This window comes from Dromiciops gliroides, chromosome 2 (assembly GCF_019393635.1).
Source record: "Dromiciops gliroides isolate mDroGli1 chromosome 2, mDroGli1.pri, whole genome shotgun sequence".
Taxonomy (NCBI): domain Eukaryota; kingdom Metazoa; phylum Chordata; class Mammalia; order Microbiotheria; family Microbiotheriidae; genus Dromiciops; species Dromiciops gliroides.
In genome coordinates this window covers 399196926-399217588 of record NC_057862.1, presented here as the reverse complement: position 1 = coordinate 399217588, position 20663 = coordinate 399196926, and the positions used below count along the sequence as shown (strand labels likewise).

Genomic DNA, 20663 nt, shown 5'->3' with positions numbered 1-20663 from the left:
CTACCCCTATATCCTTTAGCACATATTATACACTAATTAATGCTTCATTGAATTGAATATTTCACACATAGAAGATACTCAATATTTACTGAATAAGCCAATACATAGCAGGTATTCAATCCAAGCTTACTGAACTGGACTAAAAAGAATTTGTATCACTTAGTTATTGATGGTCCACTATAGGTTTTCAATAACATTTACTATATACTCAAAGTATACCAAGTACCATACTTGCCATAATTTTCAAACCAAAAGAGACAATATTATGGAAAAATTTCTATAAACCCACATATATGCCTAAAGAAAACAAAGAAAGAAAAAATCTGTCTGCTATAATCATATAATTAAATGTATGCTTCTAGAATCTTTTAAGAGAAGTGCCACAAAAATTACAAAATTTCAGAGTTAGAAGCACTACAGGATACTTTTTGTCAACAAACTTCCCATCTTCCAGGTCTTACCTAAAGAATCCAAAGATTCCCAGACGGTACTGAATGGCCACCACGACAACATTCTCAAGAGCTGAGATGTACGTCCCATCAAGAGTTGAAGCATCACCCACTAAAAGACCGCCTCCATGGATCCACACCATCACCTGCAGAATGAGAGAAGAATATTATTGATCACAGCATCCCTGAATTCAAAGGAATCTCAAATGGTACATGTTTAAACCAGGCCAAGTACATGAATCTACCCATTCTAGAGATCTCTTTGGAGATGATAGGGTAAAATGGAATGGGCACTGGACTAGAAGAATTAAGAAGAACTGAATTCTTATCTGGGCTCTACAACTAATTTGCTGTGTGAATTGAGGAAACTCACTTCTATTTTCTTTCTTTCTTTTTTTTCTTTTTTTTTTTTTTTAGTGAGGCAGTTGGGGTTAAGTGACTTGCCCAGCGTCACGCAGCTAGTCAAGTGTCTGAGGCTGTATTTGAACTCAGGTACTCCTGACTCCAGGGCTGGTGCTCTATCTACTGCACCACCTAGCTGCCCCTCACTTCTATTTTCTAAGTCTTATATTGCCCACCTGTCTGTAAGGCAGGCTTTGGACTAGATGATCTTTAATGTCTTATCTAACTGATTTTATGGCTGTGTTTCATGTGGCAGAGTCCCACACATAGAAAGGCGGGAAGGCAGGATGGATCAGGTAGCTTAAGGGAATCTTATTCTTCCTAAACTTGCATCATTTTGGATTAAGCTCCTCTATGACCATTCCACTCCATTGACACTATCATATGAATAAGAAAACCAGACAAATTATTCAGATCTCAATTTTCTAACTATCTGAATGATTTGGAAAATCTGTTATTAATGAGAGGAAAAAGGAAGTAATCCTAAACTTCCCAAATTTGAGTCAGTTGAATAAAGAAAGTATATTTAAGAATAGGGAAAGAAAAACTTTGGTGGAACAAGATAGCTAAACCTAAGACATTTGAAGGGCTGTCATGCAAAGGAAACTTTGGACTCACTCTGTTTGGCCCATTGGGCTAAAATAGAAACAGTAGTGAAAACTGCAGAAGAACAAACTTTATTTCCATGTGCCAAAAGCATTCTACCACCACCACCACTGGGGTTCTTCAAGAAGATGGTAAATAATGAGTTCTCTGGTATGTTATATAGTGGATGCCTGTGCAAGTATGAGTTGTATCAGATAACTTTTGAGGTTTTCTCATCCCTAAGAAATTGTACTTATACACTTAATAGGGAGTTCCTAACCTATTTTTTGTTTCATGGATTCCTATGGATCCCTTCTCAAAATATTATTTTTAAAAGCATAAAACAACTAAAATTGTCCCCCCAAAACCAGTGATATTGAAAGAAATATGTATTTTCCCCCATTAAAGTTCAGACTCCATGAAAATTTATTCACAAAACCCTTGTGGACGGAGGAAGGGAAAGCATCCTGCACTAGAGGAAAGTAACCAAGATAGTAAAGGCACTCAAAACTGTCATATGAGGATTGATTGAAGGAAGAGTGCTTAAGTTAGAGAAGGAAGGTTCAAGGGCTGAGCCAAGATGGCAGAGGGAATTGAGTATTTCTGCTGAGATCTCCCAAACCAATCCTTTAGTCAACTTTTAAAAAACGTCTCAAATAAAATTCTGAGTAAGATAATAAAAAAAAAATCACAGAGTATCACTTTTCCAGGCCAGTACAGCTTAGGCACCCTGAAAAGGAAGTCTACAGACACTGGGGTGAGGGCTGGCCAGGAATTTGAGTTGTGAGGCCTGGTGGTTATGGCAGCAGACGTGGTAGCACTAAGGGCAGTACAGGGACTCTACATGTGGTCAGGAATAAATTACAGAAGACCCTTATGCTAGTGATGGGAACAGGGTCAGGCTCCACTTGGAAGCTCCTTCTGCCATTATCCAGTTCCAGGTTGAAGTAGCAGGGTGAAGAGGAGTGATTACAGTCTGGTCAGAAGGAATAGAGTTCCTACCTAGGTAAAGACAAGAACAAAGACCAGGAGTATATCAACCAGGACTCTTTGGGTCAAAGCACCTTGGAATCATCAAAAAACTACAGGACTCAGAACTAGCCTGATATACCTATGTTCTCTGAATATGTAGAATCCTTCTAATTGCCATAATTGTGATAAAGTTCTTAGGGGTTATGTGAAATGGCCAAGATCATGGTGTTGATGGAGCATTCCATCCAAGCTCTTCCAATATCCCCCTCAAAACACCTTTAAAATAATCTGTAAATTTGAATTCTATGGTAGAATTGCCAACAAACCATTGGGTTAAGCCATTTTCCAGTCCAAGATAATATAGAACATCACAGGTCTGTGATTCTGGTTTGGGGGGTTCCCTGGAGTACAGTGTAGCAACAACACCAGCTATGAACCTTGACACTGTGGTAATGACTATAGCAAGGTGTTGGGGAGTTCTTACCACCCAGAGATGGTAAAGGGATTGATGAACTAGTCAGAAAGAAAATACATATATAAAGGAAATTAATAAAAAATAATGCAAAGGAATGTGGCCTACCTGTACCAGATCTAAAACCATATTATGAAACAGCAACCATCAAAACTACTTGCTACTGGCTAAGAAATCAGTAGATCAGATGAATAGTTTAGACACACAAAACATAGCAATAAATGAATATAGCAATCTAGTCTTTGATAAACCCAAAGACCCTAGCCCACCCCCCACCCCCTGGGAAAAGAATTCACTATTTGACAACAACTGCTGGGAAAACTGGGAAATAGTGTGGCAAAAACTAGGCATTTATCAACATCTTACACTGTGTATCAAAGTAAAGTCAAAATGGGTACACCCCTTTGCCTATGATATCCCTATAGACAAATAAAAAAGGAAGGAATAATTTACTTGTTAGATCTATGGAGAGGTGAAGAATTTATGACCAAAGATGAGATAGAAAACATTATGAAATACAAAATGAATCATCTTGATTACATTAAATTAAAAAGTATTTGCACAAAGAAAACCAATGCAATCAAGATTAGAAGGAAAGCAGTAGCTGGGAAGCAATTTTTTATAACCAGTGTTTCTGATAAAGGCCTCATTTCTAAAATATATAGAAAACTGAATCAAATAGATAAGCATACAAGTCATTCCCCAATTGAGAAATGGTCAAAGAATAAGAACAGACAATTTTCAGATACAGAAATTAAAACTATAAACAGCCATATGAAAAATGTTCTCAGTAACTACCGATTAGAGAAAGGTAAATTAAAACTACTTTTAAGTAACTATCAAATTGGCTAATATGACCAAGAAAAAAAAAGGAAAATAATAAACATTGGAGAAGCTGTGGAAAAATTGGAACCCTAATGCACTGTTGGGGGAGTTGTGAACTGATCCAAACATTCTGGAGAGCAATTTGGAACCATGCCCAAAAGGCTATAAAACTGTTGATACCCTTTGACCCAGCAATACCACTACTAGGTCTATATTGCAAAGAGATCATAAAAAGGGAAAAGGACCCATATGTACTGGTCTTTTTGTGGTGGCAAAGAATTAAAAATTGAGGGGATGCCCATCAATTGGGAGTGGTATATGAATGGAATACTATTGTACTGTAAGAAATGATGAGCAAACATTTCAGAAAAACCTGGAAAAACTTACATGAATTGATGCTAAATGAACTAAGCAGAAGGAAGGGAACATTGTACACAGTATCAACAACATGGTGTGATGATCAACTGTGATAGACATAGCTCTTCTCAGCAATACAATGATCCAAGACAATGCCAAAATAATTATGATGAAAAATGCTCTCTACATCCAGAAAAAGAACTATGGAATCTGAATGCAGATTGAACCATAATATTTTCACATATGTTGTTGCTGTTTTAGTTGTTGTTTCTTCTTTCTTGAGGTTTTTTTTCCTTTCATTCTGATTCTTCTCTCACAATATGACTGATGTGGAAATATGTTTAAAATGTATGTAATATATAACCTATATCAGATTGTTTTCTGGCTTCAGGAGGAGGAGAGAACAGAGGATGGGAGAAAAATTTGAAACTCAAAATCTTACAAAAATTAATGTTGAAAATTATCTTGGGGGCAGCTAGGTGGTGCAGTGGATAAAGCACTGGCCCTGGATTCAGTAGGACCTTAGTTCAAATCCGAACCTCAGACACTTGACACTTACTAGCTGTGTGACCCTGGGCAAGTTACTTGCCCTTCATTGCCCTTCCCCCACAAAAAAAGAAATGAAAATTATATTTACATGAAATTAGAAAAAATAAAATACTAAGAAAAAAATGGAATTGGGCAAGTGGAACCTAATAACTCCAACAACAAAACCAAGTCAGAATAATGAAAAAAAAAATGAAGAAACTGTGAAATGTCCTATTGGAAAAAACAATTAACCTGCTAAAAAGATTGAAAAAAGATAAAAATTCTTGGACTACCTAAAAGCCATGATTAAAAAAGAAATAATCTAAACCTTCTATTTCAAGAGATTATAAAGAAAAACTACCCTAATATCTTAGAAGCTGAGGGCAAAATAGAAATTGAAGAATCTGTTGATTACTTTCTTTAATGAGTCCCAATATGAAAATTTCCAGGAATGCTATAACCAAATTCTAGAGCTTCCAGATCAAGGAGAAAATAATAGAAGCAGAGAGAAAGAAGCCACCGAAATACCATAGAAACACGATCAGATCATGCAAGATTTATCAACTACCATGATCAAGAAGTAGAAGGCTTAGAATATATTCCAGAAGGCAAAGGACCTAAAATTACAACCAAGAATGATGTATCCAGAAAAAGAGCCTAACCCTTCAGGGGGAAAATGAACTTTAGTAAAATAGAGCATTTCTAACAAAAAGATCAGAGGTGAATAGAAAATTTGATATTCAAACACAAGAATCAAGAAAAGCCTAAGAAGGAAAACATGAAAGAGAAAGCATAAGGGAATAAATGATTAAACTGTTTACATTCCTATATGGGAAGAAGATACATATAACTCCTAAGAACATGATCATTATTAGGAACCTTATTAGGAGGTTCCATAGACAGAGGTCAGGGGTGTGAGTCAATTATATTGAGATAATCTAAGAAAGAAAGAATGAAAGAGTAAGAAAGAGCCAGGGAAAAGTAGAATGGAAATCAATTGGAAACTAAATAATTTCATTCTAAAGAAAGAATGGTCCAAACAACAAATCATAGAAACAAATAATAACTAAATCCAAGAGAATGACAATAATGAGACAACATACCAAAATCTATAGGATGCAGGGAAAGCAGTGCTTAGGGGAAAATTTATAGCTCTAAATGCTTACATGAATAAAAAAGAGAAAGAGGAAATTAATGAATTGGGCATGCAACTTAAATAGCTAGGAAAAGAACGAATTAGAAATCCCCAATTAGATACTAAAATAGAGATCCTGAAAATTAAAGGAGAAATTAATAAGATTGAAAGCAAAACAAAATATAGAATTAATCAATAAAACTAAGAGCTGGTTTCATGAAAAAAACAATAAAATATTGTTTAATTTGATTAAAAAAAAGACAAAAGAAAACCAAATTATCAGTATCAAAAATGAAAAGGTTGATGTTACCACCAATGAAGTGGAAATTAAATAATAATTAGGCATTATTTTGCCCAACTGTATGCCAATAAATTTGAAAATCTAAATGAAATGGATAAATATTTACAAAAATACAAACTGCCCAGGTTAACTGAAGAGGAAATAAAATCCTTAAATAAACCCATATTGGAAAAAGAAATTGAACAAGCCATTGATAAACTCCCTAAGAAAAAATCCCCAGGGCCAGATGGGTTTACAGGTGAATTCTACCAAACTTTTAAAGAACAATTAATTCCAATATTATACAAATTATTTGGAAAAATAGGTGAAGAAGGAGTTCTACCAAATTTGTTTCATGACACAAATATGGTGATGATACCAAAACCAGGCAAAGCAAAAACAGAGAAAGAAAATTATAGACCAATTTCTCTAATGAATATTGATGCTAAAATCTTAAATAAGATATTGGCAAGGAGATTACAGCAAGTGATCACCAGGATAATACACTATGACCAGGTAGGATTTATACCAGGAATGCAGGGCTGGTTCAACATTAGGAAAACTATTAACATAATCAACCACATCAATAAGAAAACCAACCAAAATCATATGATTATATCAATAGATGCAGAGAAAGCTTTTGACAAAGTACAACACCCATTCCTAATGAAAAACACTAGAGAGTTTAGGAATAGGTGGAGCTTTCCTTAGAATAATAAACAGTATCTACCTAAAGCCATCAGCAAGTATTATATGCAATGGAGATAAGTTAGCGGCCTTCCCAATTAGATCAGGGTGAAACAGGGATGTCCATTATCACCCCTATTATTTAATATTGTCCTAGAAATGTCAGTTTTAGCAATCAGAGAAGAAAAAGGAATTAAAGGAACTAGAATAGGCAATGAGGAAACAAAACTATAACCCTTTGCAGATGATATGATGGTATACTTAAAGAATCCTAGAGAATCAACTCAAAAATTACTGGAAACAATGAACAACTTTAGCAAAGTAGCAGGGTATAAAATAAATCCACATAAATCATCAGTGTTTCTATACATGACCAACAAAGTCCAGTAGCAAGAGATAGAAAGAGAAATTCCATTTGAAGTAATGGTAGATAATATAAAACACTTGGGAGTCTACTTGCCAAGACAAACCCAGGAACTCTATGAACACAACTACCAAGCACTGTTCACACAAATCAAATCAGATCTAAATAATTGGAAAGATATCAATTGCTCATGGATAGGCACAGCTAATATAGTAAAAATGACAATACTACCTAATTTACTTATTCAGTGCCATACCAATCAGACAACCTAAAAATTATTGTATAGAGCTAGAAAAAATAATAACAAAATTCATCTGGAAAAACAAAAAATCAAGAATATCCAGGGAAATAATGAAAAAAAATTCACAGGAAGGTGGGTTAGCGGTATCAAACCTGGAGCTTTACTATAAAGCAGCAGTCATCAAAACTATCTGGTACTGGCTAAGAAATAGATTGGTAGATCAATTGAATAGGCTAGGCACAGGAAATGCAGTAGTAAATGACACTAGTAATGTAGTGTTTGATAAACCCAAAGACTCCAGCTTCTGGGATAGGAACTCAGTATTTGACAAAAACTGCTGGAAAAACTGGAAGATAGTATGGCAGAAATTAGGCATAGACCAACATCTTACACCTTATACTAAAATAAGGTCAAAATGGATACATGATTTAAACATAAGAGGTGATACCATAGGTAAATTAGGAGAGAAAGGAATAGTCTACCTATCAGATCTTTGGAAAGGAAAATAGTTTATGACAAAACAAGAGACAGAGAATATTATAAAATGCAAAATGGATGATTTTGATTACATTAAATTATAAAATTTTTGTGCAAACAGAAGCAATGCATCCAAAATTAAAAGGGAGGCAGAAAGCTGGGAAACAATTTTTTATGACCAGTACTTCTGATAAAGGCCTCATTTCTAAAATATATAGGGAACTAAATCAAATTTATAAGAATCCAAGTCATTCCCCAATTGAGAAATGGTCAAAGGATATGAACAGGCAGTTTTCTGATGAAGAAACCAAAGCTATCTATTCCCATATGAAAAAATGCTCTAAATCTCTAATGATTAGAGAGATGCAAATTAAAACAACTCTGAGGTACCACCTGACACCTATCAGATTGGCTAATATGACAAAAAAGGAAAATAATAAATGTTGGAGAAGCTGTGTAAGAATTGGAACACTAATGCATTGTTAGTGGAGCTGTGAACTGATCCAACCATTCTGGAGAGCAATTTGGAATTATGCCCAAAGGGCGATAAAGCTGTGCATACCCTTTGACCCAGCACTACCACTTTTGGGTCTTTTTCCCAAAGAAATCATGGAAAGGGGAAAGGGACCCACATGTACAAAAATATTTCTAGCTGCTCTTTACATGGTGGCAAGGAATTGGAAGTTGAGGGTATGCCCATCAATTGGGGAATGGCTGGACAAGTTGTGGTATATGAATGCAATGGAATGCTATTGTGCTGTAAGAAATGATGAGCAGGAGGAGTTCAGAGAAACCTGGGGGGTCTTGCGTGGGCTGATAATAAGTAAGATGAGCAGAACCAGAAGAACATTGTACACAGTATTATCAACATTGTGTGTTGATCTACTGTGATGGACTAGATTCTTCTAACCACCGCAATGGTACAGAAGAGTTCCGGGGAACTCATGATAGAAAAGGATCTCCAAATCCAGGGGGAAAAAAAAAGAACTGCGGAGTATAGATGCTGAATGAACCATATTATTTCTTTTGTTTTTGATGCTGTTGTTTTTTCTATTTTGAGGTTTTTTGTCATTGCTCTGATTTTTCTCTTATAACATGACTAATGCAGAAATATGTTTAATGTTATTATATATATATAACCTATATCAGATTACCTGCTGTCTAGGGGAGGGAGGGGAGGGAGGGAGAAAAATCTGAAATTGGAAAGCTTGTTTAAACAAACGTTGAGAACTATATTTACATGTAATGGGAAAACATAAAATACTTTCTTAAAAAAAAAGAAAGAAATAGCAAGCAGGGAGGGGAGATGGGAAGGGAGGGAGGAAGGAAGGAAGGAAGGAAGGAAGGAAGGCAGGCAGGAAGGAAGGAAGGAAGGAAGGAAGGAAGGAAGGAAGGAAGGAAGGAAGGAAGGAAGGAAGGAAGGAACAAAGGAAGGAACAAAGGAAGGAAGGAAGGAAGAAGTAAAGAGGAATAAGAGGAGGAAATTAAGAGGAAGAAAAGAGGTGTATAAGGAAGAGCTTTTACAATGGGGAGGGGCAGGTAAATCTTGGAAAGAAAGAGAGATAAGGGCAGAGATAGTCTTATATATCTTACCCAACATATGCAATATATCTTAACCAATAGGAAAGTAGTAAGGGAATGGGCTAAGAGAATGAAAGGACTGAAAAGAAGGAGAAATGATAAAGGGAAGTAAAATTATTTCTACCTTTCCTCACCTTCCATAGATGCAAGAAGGAACCACAACCCCAAAAATCCAAAGTTAAAGAAAACCCAAACCATTAACTTCTTACAGGTAATTTAGTCTTTGTTGCCAGGTCAGCTGAGGTGTAAATATTCAGGTACAAACAGTCTTCAGAATTTTTCAAGGAAACTTCATTCATATTTTCATAAAGTTTAGACAGAAACTCTCCTCCAATTGGATTCTGAGCACACCTGTGTAATAAAACATGGGAAATCACTTCTTTTTAGCAGCATCTCAGGAAAGCATATTTGGGGTCACAGGATCACTGCTCAGAGTATTTGAAGCTGGTAAGGTTCTTAAAGATTACCTAGTCAAACACATTCATTTTACATATGAGGAAACTGAAGCCCAGAAAAGGAAAGTGACTTATCCAAAGTCACATAGGTACTAAGTAACAAATTCAGGATTCTAACTCATGTCCTTTGACTCTTTCACCCTAATTCTCCTGATTTCCTTCTTCAGACTCTCTACCTCAACTTCTGAGGATAACTTTGAATATCTTGTTTTTTTTTAATTTTCTTTAAGCTTATAAAATATCCCACCTGAATTCCATTTGATCATGTCCTTTCCTCCCTATGGGTCTGTTTTTTCCTCTACAAAATGGAGAATAGAACTAGATGATCTTTAAGGCCTCTTTCAATTCTGACTTTCTATGAATAAACTGCTTGTTCTTTGGAAAAAATAAAATGAAAAAAGGGGGAGACTTATAGTAAGGCAGATGGTCTATGGAAATTATTTTGATTTGTGAAATGCTTTTATGACTTCAGGGACAGCCAAATGTAAAACTGTGACCCTAGAGCTGCTTCTAAATGCATTCATTAGGTGCCTTTCTGACTCTCGCTCTCTGTACCTTCTTCTTGTGGGGTAAGAAGAATAGCCAACCTTGTTCCTACTGAACATATTAAAAAAACCCAGAAAGGTTAATTAATAACCCAACATCTGAGTTATGAAACAAGGGAGCCTTGGCTGAAATAATGATTTTTTTTTTTTTTTTGCCAGGCAATGGGGATTAAGTGACCTGCCCAGGATCACAAAGCTAGTAAGTGTAAAATGTCTGAGGCTGGATTTGAATTCAGGTACTCCTGAATCCAGGCCCAGTGCTTTATCTCCTGCACCACCCAGCCACCCCTGTGCCACCTAACCACCCCTGAAATAATGATTCTTATTCCAAGACTCTTTCTTCCAAACTATCTATTTTAACGTCACTGAGCCCACAGAGATCAATAGAGAGGATGATTCGTAACTAGATGTGATCCTGTAATGACTAAAGAATGGAGGCAAAGGGCAATTGCCATTTTACCAGGCAATGTGTTCCCAGGGATTTGTTTGATTGTAATCAAGCAAATAAAGCAGTCCCAGCAGCATCTCTTTAAGATGGGAACTGTAGTAGGTCCTTGTTTTGTTCACTGTAGCCAAGGTTTCCAAATGAGATGGATCACTTTATATCTTTGCACTTTATATCATTTCACTTTGCAAATCTGAGATGTTCCCCTCCAACTTGATATAGCTTAAATGTGTGAGTTAGGAATGAGAAGAAAAAGGAATGTTTCCAGAGGGATGGAGGAGATATACAAAGTGTGGTAAAAAGTTTTAACAGTCGGTTAGCGATAATGGAGAGACGCCAGTTTTTCTTTAAGGACCACCCTTTCGGGGAGGAGACCAACGGCATGAGCTACGCACGCCAGTAGGCCTGCTAGCACTCCACTTCCGGGGTGTGAGTTTAAAAGGCAAGGAGAGAACAGAAGTGGCATCTTTTTCCTGCTCTGCTGGTCTCCTGACTGTGCTTCACAGACAGATGCTGACTGGAGTTCAACTCAGCCTGGCTCACGGTTAGCAGCAGCATGCGCTTGACACGATCTCTCTCTCTCCCCAAAGGTGGCCTTGGGTTTTGGTGACTTTTATACAGAATATAGACTAAGCTTAGACTTAAGACTATTTGTTTTGTTTTTCTACTTTCCTATCCCTCTAATGAACATCACCTGGTAACTACCATACACTAAAAGCTCTAACTAGAAAACCAGAAGCTTCTTCCATTTACTAGTCTGGGAGATAAATTAAGGGAAAGGCTAAAGAGGGGAGATTTATGATCTAATATCCAATTTTAAATCTCACAAAAGCATAGAATTATGGAATGATTTGAGTGTTCTGAAATAGGAGAGAGCCAATAAAAAAAAAAAAGAGGAGATAATTCTCTTAAGGAGATGATGATTTTCTCTACTTGAAGCCCTCCCCTCTCCAGAAAACTTAAAAACTGATGACTTACATGGGTGGATATGTAGTAGCACTCTTCACATAATCCCAGGGTTCAGGGGGCTTGGGTGGAGCAAATCTCAGGGATCCAAGAGGGGCTTTAGCAAAGGGGACTCCCAGGAAAACATTGACAGATTTGTCAAATTTTTGTAGTAGCACTTGTTTGCCTTGTACTTTCCCATATCCAGTATCCACTACAGGTGCTGAGGACTGTGGCCCTGTGCAACATTGAGAAAAGGAAAGGTGATGTACTTGATGTGTCAACATGGCAGAATATAATCAGAATTGAACTAAGAATAAGGATTACTGGGTATGTGTGTATACCTACCTCTGTTATACCTACCTCCATACTAACTGGAGTACCTTGGAAAAATAATGAAAGCTCTGTGGACCTTCTACTCTTCCTCTATAAGTGAGAAGTAATAATAGTTCCCTATAGGATTATTTTTAATATCAAATGATAGAATGGAAATTAAAATGTTCCATGAGTATAATGATAATAACAATATTAATAATATATTACATTTCTTTATGTCTTTTTTCTTTACAAATAGTATTATCTAAATTTTATGTATGGGAAAACTAAGGATCAAAAAAGTGACTTACTCAGTCACATAGCCTTAAATGTCTTCCCTTTTTTAAAATGAGTTTTTAGTAACATCCTTTAATTTGACATCATAGAATTTCTCCCAGTATCCTTTCTATATTCCATCCCAGTCATCTCATATAACACATATTTTAAATAAAAGATAGACAAAGAAAAAAATCAACACAATCAATCAATACATCAAAAAAGCCTGAAAATATGTGAACAGTACCATACCCATGGTCCTTTCACTTCTGAAAAGTAATAGGCTATGGGTATCTTCTCATTTTTTTCTACTTTGGAGTCATGCTTCCTCTTTGCAAACTTGCAGTCTCCACTTTTGTTGTTTTTTAGTGTTTGCTCTTTCCATTTACACTGTTTTAGTAATTGTATATTTTGTTTTCTTGGGTCTTTACTTCACTCTACATAAGATTTCTGTGCTTCTCTGTATGCACCATATTCATCAGGTTTTTAAAAAATGGTTTTGAAAATAATTTCAATTTATTGAGACTCCACCAGCTTCAATTGGCCTGAAAATGTCAGGCAGTTTCTTCTTCAACAACATAGTCTTTTTTAAAATAATATTTTATTTTCCTCAATTACAAATAAAACAATTTTATCATTAATTTTTTAAAAATTTGATGTTCTGAATTCTCTTCCTCCTTTCCTGCCTCCTCTCACCCTCTCAGGAATATTAAGCAATTTGATATAGGTTATACATGTGCAATCATGCAAAACAGAATTCTATATTAGTCATGTCATGAAAAAAAGACAAAATGAAAAAATAAACAAAGTGAAAATTAGTATGTTTTAATCTGCATTCAGACTCTATCAGTTCTTTCTCTGGAAATGGATCTTATTTTTCATCATGAGTCCTTTGGAATTACCTTGGATCATTGTATTGCTGAGAATAACTGTCATTCAGAGTCGATCAGTATACAATGTTACCGATACTTTGTAAAAATTTCTCCTGGTTCTGTTTACTTCATTTTGCATCTGTTCATGTACAGATTTCCAGGTTTTTCTTAAATCATGTTGCTTGTCATTTCTTATATCACAGTAGAATTCTATGACAATTAGATAACATAACTTATTCAGCCATTCCGCAATTGAGGGGCATCCCCTCAATTTCTAGTTCTTTGCTACCACTAAAAGAGCTGCTAGAAATATTTTTGTATGAATAGATCCTTCCCTGCACATTTTTTGTTTGTTTGTTTTGTTTTTCTTTGGGTTACAGAACTAGTAGTGGTATTGCTGGGTCAAAGGGTATGCACACTTTTATAGCCCTTGGGCCATAATTCCAAATTGCTCTCCAGAATGGAGAATTCACAACACTACAGTATATTAGTGTCCCACTTGTTCTGTATTTTCTTTAATATTTATCATTTTATTTTTCTTTCATATTAGCCAATCAGATACATGTTCTTTTTTTATATGATGATAACTTTTATTTCTTAGTCTGAAAACTGGCTGTTCATATCTTTTGACCATTTGTCAACTGGTCAATGATTTGTAATCTTATAAATTTGACTCAGTTTTCCATATATTTAAGAAATGAGTCCTTTATCAGAGATACTTGCTATAATTTTTCCCTAGCTCTCTTCTTTTCTTCTACTGTTGGTTGCATTGTTTTTTGTTTGTGCAAAACCTTAGTTATTTAATGTGTAAGAATATTTTTGCTAACTAGCTGGGCCTAATCTCACTGGAGGGTTAATCTGTGGACTTTTGACAAATCTGTGGACATTTGACTGACTGGCTATCTCACTGCTCTTAATTTAATATGGGCCATTTACAAAATTCCTCCACACTGCTCCCAAATTGATAAGCAAACAATTAAGAAGCCTCTTAATTAAATAATCAAGGCAGAATTTATTTATAAAAATCAATGTAAATGATAAGGGTAAAGAAATGCAAATTATACAACCTGTCTGCTTTTAATATAATAAGGGCCACTGCAGCTTCTTGCCTTAGGGTATGCTCCAGCTTTCTCTAACTTTCACTCTTTTTCTCCTTCACTCTAGCTTGCCTGCACTTTCACTGCTCAGCTCCTTTCTTCTAACTCCAAGTCCCTTTCACTTTGTCAACCTCCCTTACCATCTAACTTTCCTCTCTATACTGCTCGCTGAATCTCTCACAGACCTCCTTGCTTTCTCCTAGTGCTCCGGTGTCCTCCAGCCTCCTTGCTCTTAGCTTTCTCTCCGTCTCCATCAGCCCCTCTCTATGTAGCCCCAGTCTCCTTAGTGTCCTTGTAGCAGCCTCCTTTCTGTCCATTCCTCCCTTACTGTCTTCTTAATCCTCTGGCCTCTCCTACTCACTGTCTTCTCCAACCTCCTCAAGCATCACCCCCCTCAACATCTCTAGTCTCCCTTTTTACTAACTCTCTCTGCCAGGTGAAACTCGGGGCTGACTATCCCTGGGGCCAGCCGAATCCCTTGCTCTCTGGGCTGAGCTGGGGAGGGGGGGGGTGAAGCAAAGCCCAGCATCTCTGAGGGTTTTCATGTGCCTCCCTGCTGTGTGCACAGGCAGCACCATGGCCTGGGCTTTTTAGTCTGTACAGCTTAGCCTGCCTCAGAGGCCCCTCTGCAGCTGAAATGGAGGGGGAGGGGTGCCAGCTCTGTTTACACAGAAAAAAAACTCCTGAGGGCCTAAGGCTTTTGAATATCAACCCAAAGGCAGGGTCCCCAAATCAAAATAAATTTCCACAAATGTAATAAAAATATTCATTTTATATCACATAATGCTCTCCATATTTTCTTCAACATGGTCTTTTTTGAGTGGTCCCATGAAAGCTTTTTTTCTCCTCCACAGTCTTGAATTAGCATTGATCAAATTTGGAGACAGTGTCAATAAGCTACAAGTCAAGATTCTCGAGAGCAGGACATTTAGTGTGTACCAGAAGAAATTTTCACAGGGTAAGGATATGTTCCTTAATTGAAACAATACAGCCAATGAGCATTATAAAGTCATTATTCACTTCATCCTAGTGGACAAAGCCTCCCAGAGCCTTGTCAGACAGGTCACATAATTGGTGGATGAATTATTTTTTCATCATTTTCCTATCCTTGATCCAGTAGCCATGGCCAATCCTATAGATCTTTTTGTTGATCATGGTCCAATGGTTGTAGCCCTTCTGACTATCCTGAGCCACAGTGAAGGCCATGCAGTAAGGATGCCAAGCTCCAATACAAGCCACCTTTGGCAGGGCTCAGTGGATTTTTTGGAATAGTTTCTTTATGTGTGAGTGACACCTTTGTAACCTTTACCCTTGGTCAGTCTAATGACATCAATCATCTCATCCTGACCAAATACAAGGGGAATAGGAACCAGCTGCTCTACATTCTGGTGGGCCTAGTCCAGTTTCTCAAATTTAATATTGCCATAATCCTGGATCTCTTTAAAGTAAGAATTCTTCTTCCTCAGAGAGAGCAGGAATATTTGGGTACAACAATCGCTTGGATCACCTCACAATATTTCTTCATGCTGTTGAATTCTTTCTACACCTGTTTCTTGCTCTCATTATTTTGCTGCTTCTTTTAGTACTTAGTGAAAGCCTTCTTCTTGGACCTATGTCAGTTCTTATATAATTGCCCCTTACACTCATCACTGATGTGTTCTGTAAAAATTTTGAAGGTCTGGAAGACTCTGTGGGGTTGTAACAGGCCATGATGCCTACAATGACCATAAGGTTATCTCCACCATGGTGATAATTTCAACTTCTTCCTTCTTGTTCACCTTTGAGCCAGGCCTGTCCACCTCTCTCTTAGTGTGGGTAATGCCTGTCTTATAGCATAAAAAAGTTGTCAGATGAATGACCTTGGTGGGGTCATCTTTTGGGAAGTTCTTTACCTTTCCCCAGTGCTTGCTACTTAGCTTTTGAGGCAGGAAGCCCAAAGACCCATGCCTAAGAGCAGGGAATCTCTAGTGGGATATGGTGATGGTTCTGTAACTGTGGCTACTGACAAGATGAACTGAGAGACATATTCATCATTTCTTACAGCACAATAATATTCAATTATATTTATGAGTCATAATTTGGTTAACCCTTAACCACTTGATGGACATCTACTTTGCTTGTAATTTTTTACTACCACAAAAATGATGCTACAAATATTGTGGGATATATCAAAAATTTCTTCATATCAATGACCTACTTGGGGTATATCATGATGTAAATAAAGGTAGACTGAGGCCACAAAGATCTAAGAATGATCAATCTATTAGCTAGTCTAGCAGTAGCCAATAAATGGGGCTAATGCTTACTCCATAGTCAGAGACCTCTAGTTAAGGATGAGAGGATCTTGTATAGTGATTGAGAAAATAACAGAGAAAAATCTTGAGCAGCACAGGTGTTATCTTTTGATTAACTATATGTTTCACTGAAGAGGTAGGATGTGTCACTTCAACTCCATCTACTACATCCTTGGGAAGTAAGGTCACTTCTAATGTAATGGGAGTAGTGCTCAAGTGATGGGATCAATCTGCAGGCATGGTAATTGTTACAAGAGCTTTAAATTGATGAGATTGTGATAGGTGAAATTACAAAGGTGGAAGTACAAGTCACAGAGTGGAGTAACAAGTTACACAAGAGTAGAACTTATGTTCCCAGTGACCTCAGGTTACTTGAATGAACATGCAAGAGCAAGGAATGTAGACACATACAGTGAAGGAGAATTTTAAATTTAAGCTTGCTTAATTAAGTTTTATCACAATAGAAGGAAAATAAATGTTCAATTTCACACATATAAGCCTAGTAGTAAAATTTCTGGGTCGAGGGGTATAGATACTTTAGATGCTTTATTTGAAAAATTCTAAATTTCCTTTCCAAAATGGTTTTACTGATTCACAGCTCCACCAAAAATACAAAAGTGGGTCTATCTTTCCACAACCATTCCAACATTGACTATTACATTTGCAGGATATGAAGTAAAGTTTCTGAGTTTTGTTAATTTGAATTTCTTTTATTTGGAGTCTTCCTTCATAGTATTGTTGATAATTTTCAATTTGTCATTTGAGAAATATATATTCATTTCCTTTGAGCACTATTGAGGAATAGTTTTTGGTTTTATGTGTCTAACTGTAATACAAAGAAAATTTTCTCCTCTTTGCCCACCTCACTTCTTACGCTAGATGCATTCATTATTGGTAATTTAATTCATAATAAAAATTTATTTTTTCCAAAAAGATAGACCAGCACCTCCTGACTTTTTGCCTAAGATCTCAGTTGCTTTTATGGTTTTTTTGTTTGCTTGTTTCTGAAAGAGGGAAAAAAAATCTGAAAATCTTACCCTGAGTTGTGAACACAATAAAGGAGCAGACAATCAGGGAAATCAGCCACATCTTGTAGGGAAAAGTTATTTGCCACATGCAGAGTCCAGGTACTTCAAATCTATTTCAGGGCTTAGGTTGCTTCTGTGCTTCACAGGTATAGACTGATTGAGTAACTCACACCTGGACTCAATCAGAGAAAACCAAGTAAAGCAAAAACAAAAGAATTCACATTTTTCCTGATGCGAGCCATATTTAAAGTCTTGAGACTCCACCCAGAATTAACTCACCTCCTACCTGCAGAACTCTAATCTTTAAACATTTTGTTACGAAACTTAATAACATATCACTAAACAAAGATAATGTTAAGGTGCACTTTCACCCTGAAAGCAAGCTGAATTTTCTCCCTCTCTCCAGTGCACACAAAGTGAATCACACAGTATGGTGAAATGAGAGTCACTGGGGTCTGGTGGGCAAACTATGGTCTTCTGGGTTGACTGAAACTCCCACTCGTTATCTTACTGGGTATTCTTAAAGAATGACCCCAAAGTTCTTGTCACATCTATTTTCTCTTCATGCAAAAGACATTACAAGTTTGAATCCTTTACAGAAAGAATCTCTGTCTTATCATGGAACACTAAGTGCCCATTGTAGACTGGGTATAAGTAATATGGGGAGAAAAAAGGACTGAGGAAAAGAGAACTAGCATTGAAACTGGAGCCAATTCCCCTAAATTTCACTTGTAACATAAACCAAGACCAGTGAAACATGAATTTCTTATCTCAGGAGGAGGCTGAAAAGGTAAAAAAAATACAGGCCCAAGGTAATTGCTATGAAAGGAGAAGAGATCAGAGAGTAAAGGAGGGGGAATTATAAAGGAAGAAAGACTGAAAAGACCAAAGATATCAGGAAGAAAGTTTTTCAGTTAAAGACCTTGAGTATAAAACCATAAGCCAAATTAACTGATGGTTTGTCTATTTTATTGGTTTTTTAAAATAAAACCAGCTTCTAGTTTTATTTATTAATTCAATGGATTTATTACTATGGATTTTATTAAATTTCCTTTGATTCTCATGATTTCCAATTTGGTGTTTAATTGGGGATTTTAAATTTGTTCTTTTTCTAGTTTGTTGTTGTTGTTGTTGCTTGCCCATTTCATTAATCTGCTATGTCTCTATTTTATTGATGTAAGCAATTAGTGATAGAAATTTCCCCCTTAATATTGTTTTTGCTGTATCCCATACATTTTGGTATGTTGTCTCATTGTTGTCATTTTTTTAATGAACTTATCAAATATTCCTATGATTTATTCTTGTACCCACTTATTTTTAGGATGAGTTTCCAATTAATTTTTAATCTATCTTTCCACTGCACATTACTGAATGTATTTTTATTGCATTATGATCTGAAAAGAATGCATTTGCTATTTCTCCTTTTCTGCATTTGGTTGTGAAATTTTGTCATAATACACGGTCAATTTTCTTGTAGGAGCCATGTACTGCTGACAAAAAGGTATATCCCTTTTTATTCCCATCCAATTTTCTCCGTATATTTATTATATCATACTTTTCCATAATTTTAGTCACTTCCTTATCTTCTTTCATGTTTATTTTTATTAGATTTATATGGTCCTGAGAGAGGAAAGTTGAGGGTCCCTCACTAGCTTAATTTTATTTTTTATTTCCTCCTCTAACTCATTCAATTTCTCCTTCAAAAATTTAGATGTAAACCATTTGGTTTATATATTTTTAGTATTGTTGTTATTTCATTTTCTATGGTACCTTTCAGCAAGTATAATTTCCTTCCTTATCTCTTTTAGTTATATCTATTTTTTGCTTTAGCTTTGTCTGAGTTCATGACTACCCTTGCTTTCTTTACTTCAGCTGAAGCAGAATAGATTCTGGTCTAGCCCCTTATCATTATTCCTTGTATGTCTCTCTTCTTCACATGGGTTTCTTGTAAAGAACATATTGTAGGATTCTGGTTTTTAATCATTCTTTCTGCTTCCATTCACTCCATTCACATTTATAGTTATGATAATAGACTGTATAATTCCTTCCATTTTCTTTTCCCTTATTTCTCTCTCTCTCTCTCTCTCTCTCTCTCTCTCTCTCTCTCTCTCTCTCTCTCTCTCTCTCTCTTCTTCACCCTGTCCCTCCTCACAAGTGTTTTACTTCTGATAACTACCTCTCCTAATCTACTTTCCCTTTTATCAGTTCCCCTCTCAATTTATTATGCCCCATTCCTTTTTATTTCTTTATAAGCTAAGATAGATGTATGTATCCAACTGAGTGTGTATGTTATTTTCTCTTTGAACTATTTCTGATAAGATAAGGTTTAAGCTTTGCCTGTCACCACCACCCTCCATCTCCCTCTCTATTATAATACTTCTTTCATGCCTCTTTTATGTGGGATAATGTACCCCTATTCTATCTTCCTCCCCTTCTTTCTTCCACTGCAATCTTCTTTCTCATCCTTTTATTTTGTTTTGGGGGAATATCATTCCATCAAAGTCATATATTCAGCCTTGTTGGGTAGGTGAAATACAATTTAAAATAACCCTGATGTATCATCTTACACCTATCAGATTGGCTAATGTGACAAAAAAGGAAAATGATGGTTGTTGGAAGAGATGTGGGAAAACTGGAGCACTAATGCACTCTTCATGAAACTGTGAACTGGGAATGAATTTGGACCTATGCCCCAAGGGCTATAAAATGGTGCATACTTTTTGATACAGTAATACAACTTGTAGGTCTATATTCCAAAGTCATCAAAAAAAAAGGGAATTGGAAATTGAAGGGATGTCCATCAATTGGAGAATGGCTAAACAAGGTTTGGTATATGATTCAGATGGAATATTATTATGTTATAAGAAATGATAAGCAGGATGATTTCTGAAAAACTCAGAAAAACTTACATGAACTGATGCAAAGTGAAGTGAATAGAACCAGGATAACCTTGTCCACAGTAACAATATTGTACAAGACAAAACTCTGAATGACTTATTCTCAGAAATACAATGATCCAACACAATATCAAAGGAC

At 36.2% G+C, this 20663-nt stretch overlaps 2 pseudogenes; both read right to left on the bottom strand.

The window, feature by feature from the left end:
- Positions 1-17876, bottom strand: part of LOC122741131 — a 65633-nt pseudogene extending 47757 nt beyond the window's left edge.
- Positions 15082-17488, bottom strand: LOC122742243 (annotated as a pseudogene).
- Positions 17877-20663: the final 2787 nt, after the last annotated feature.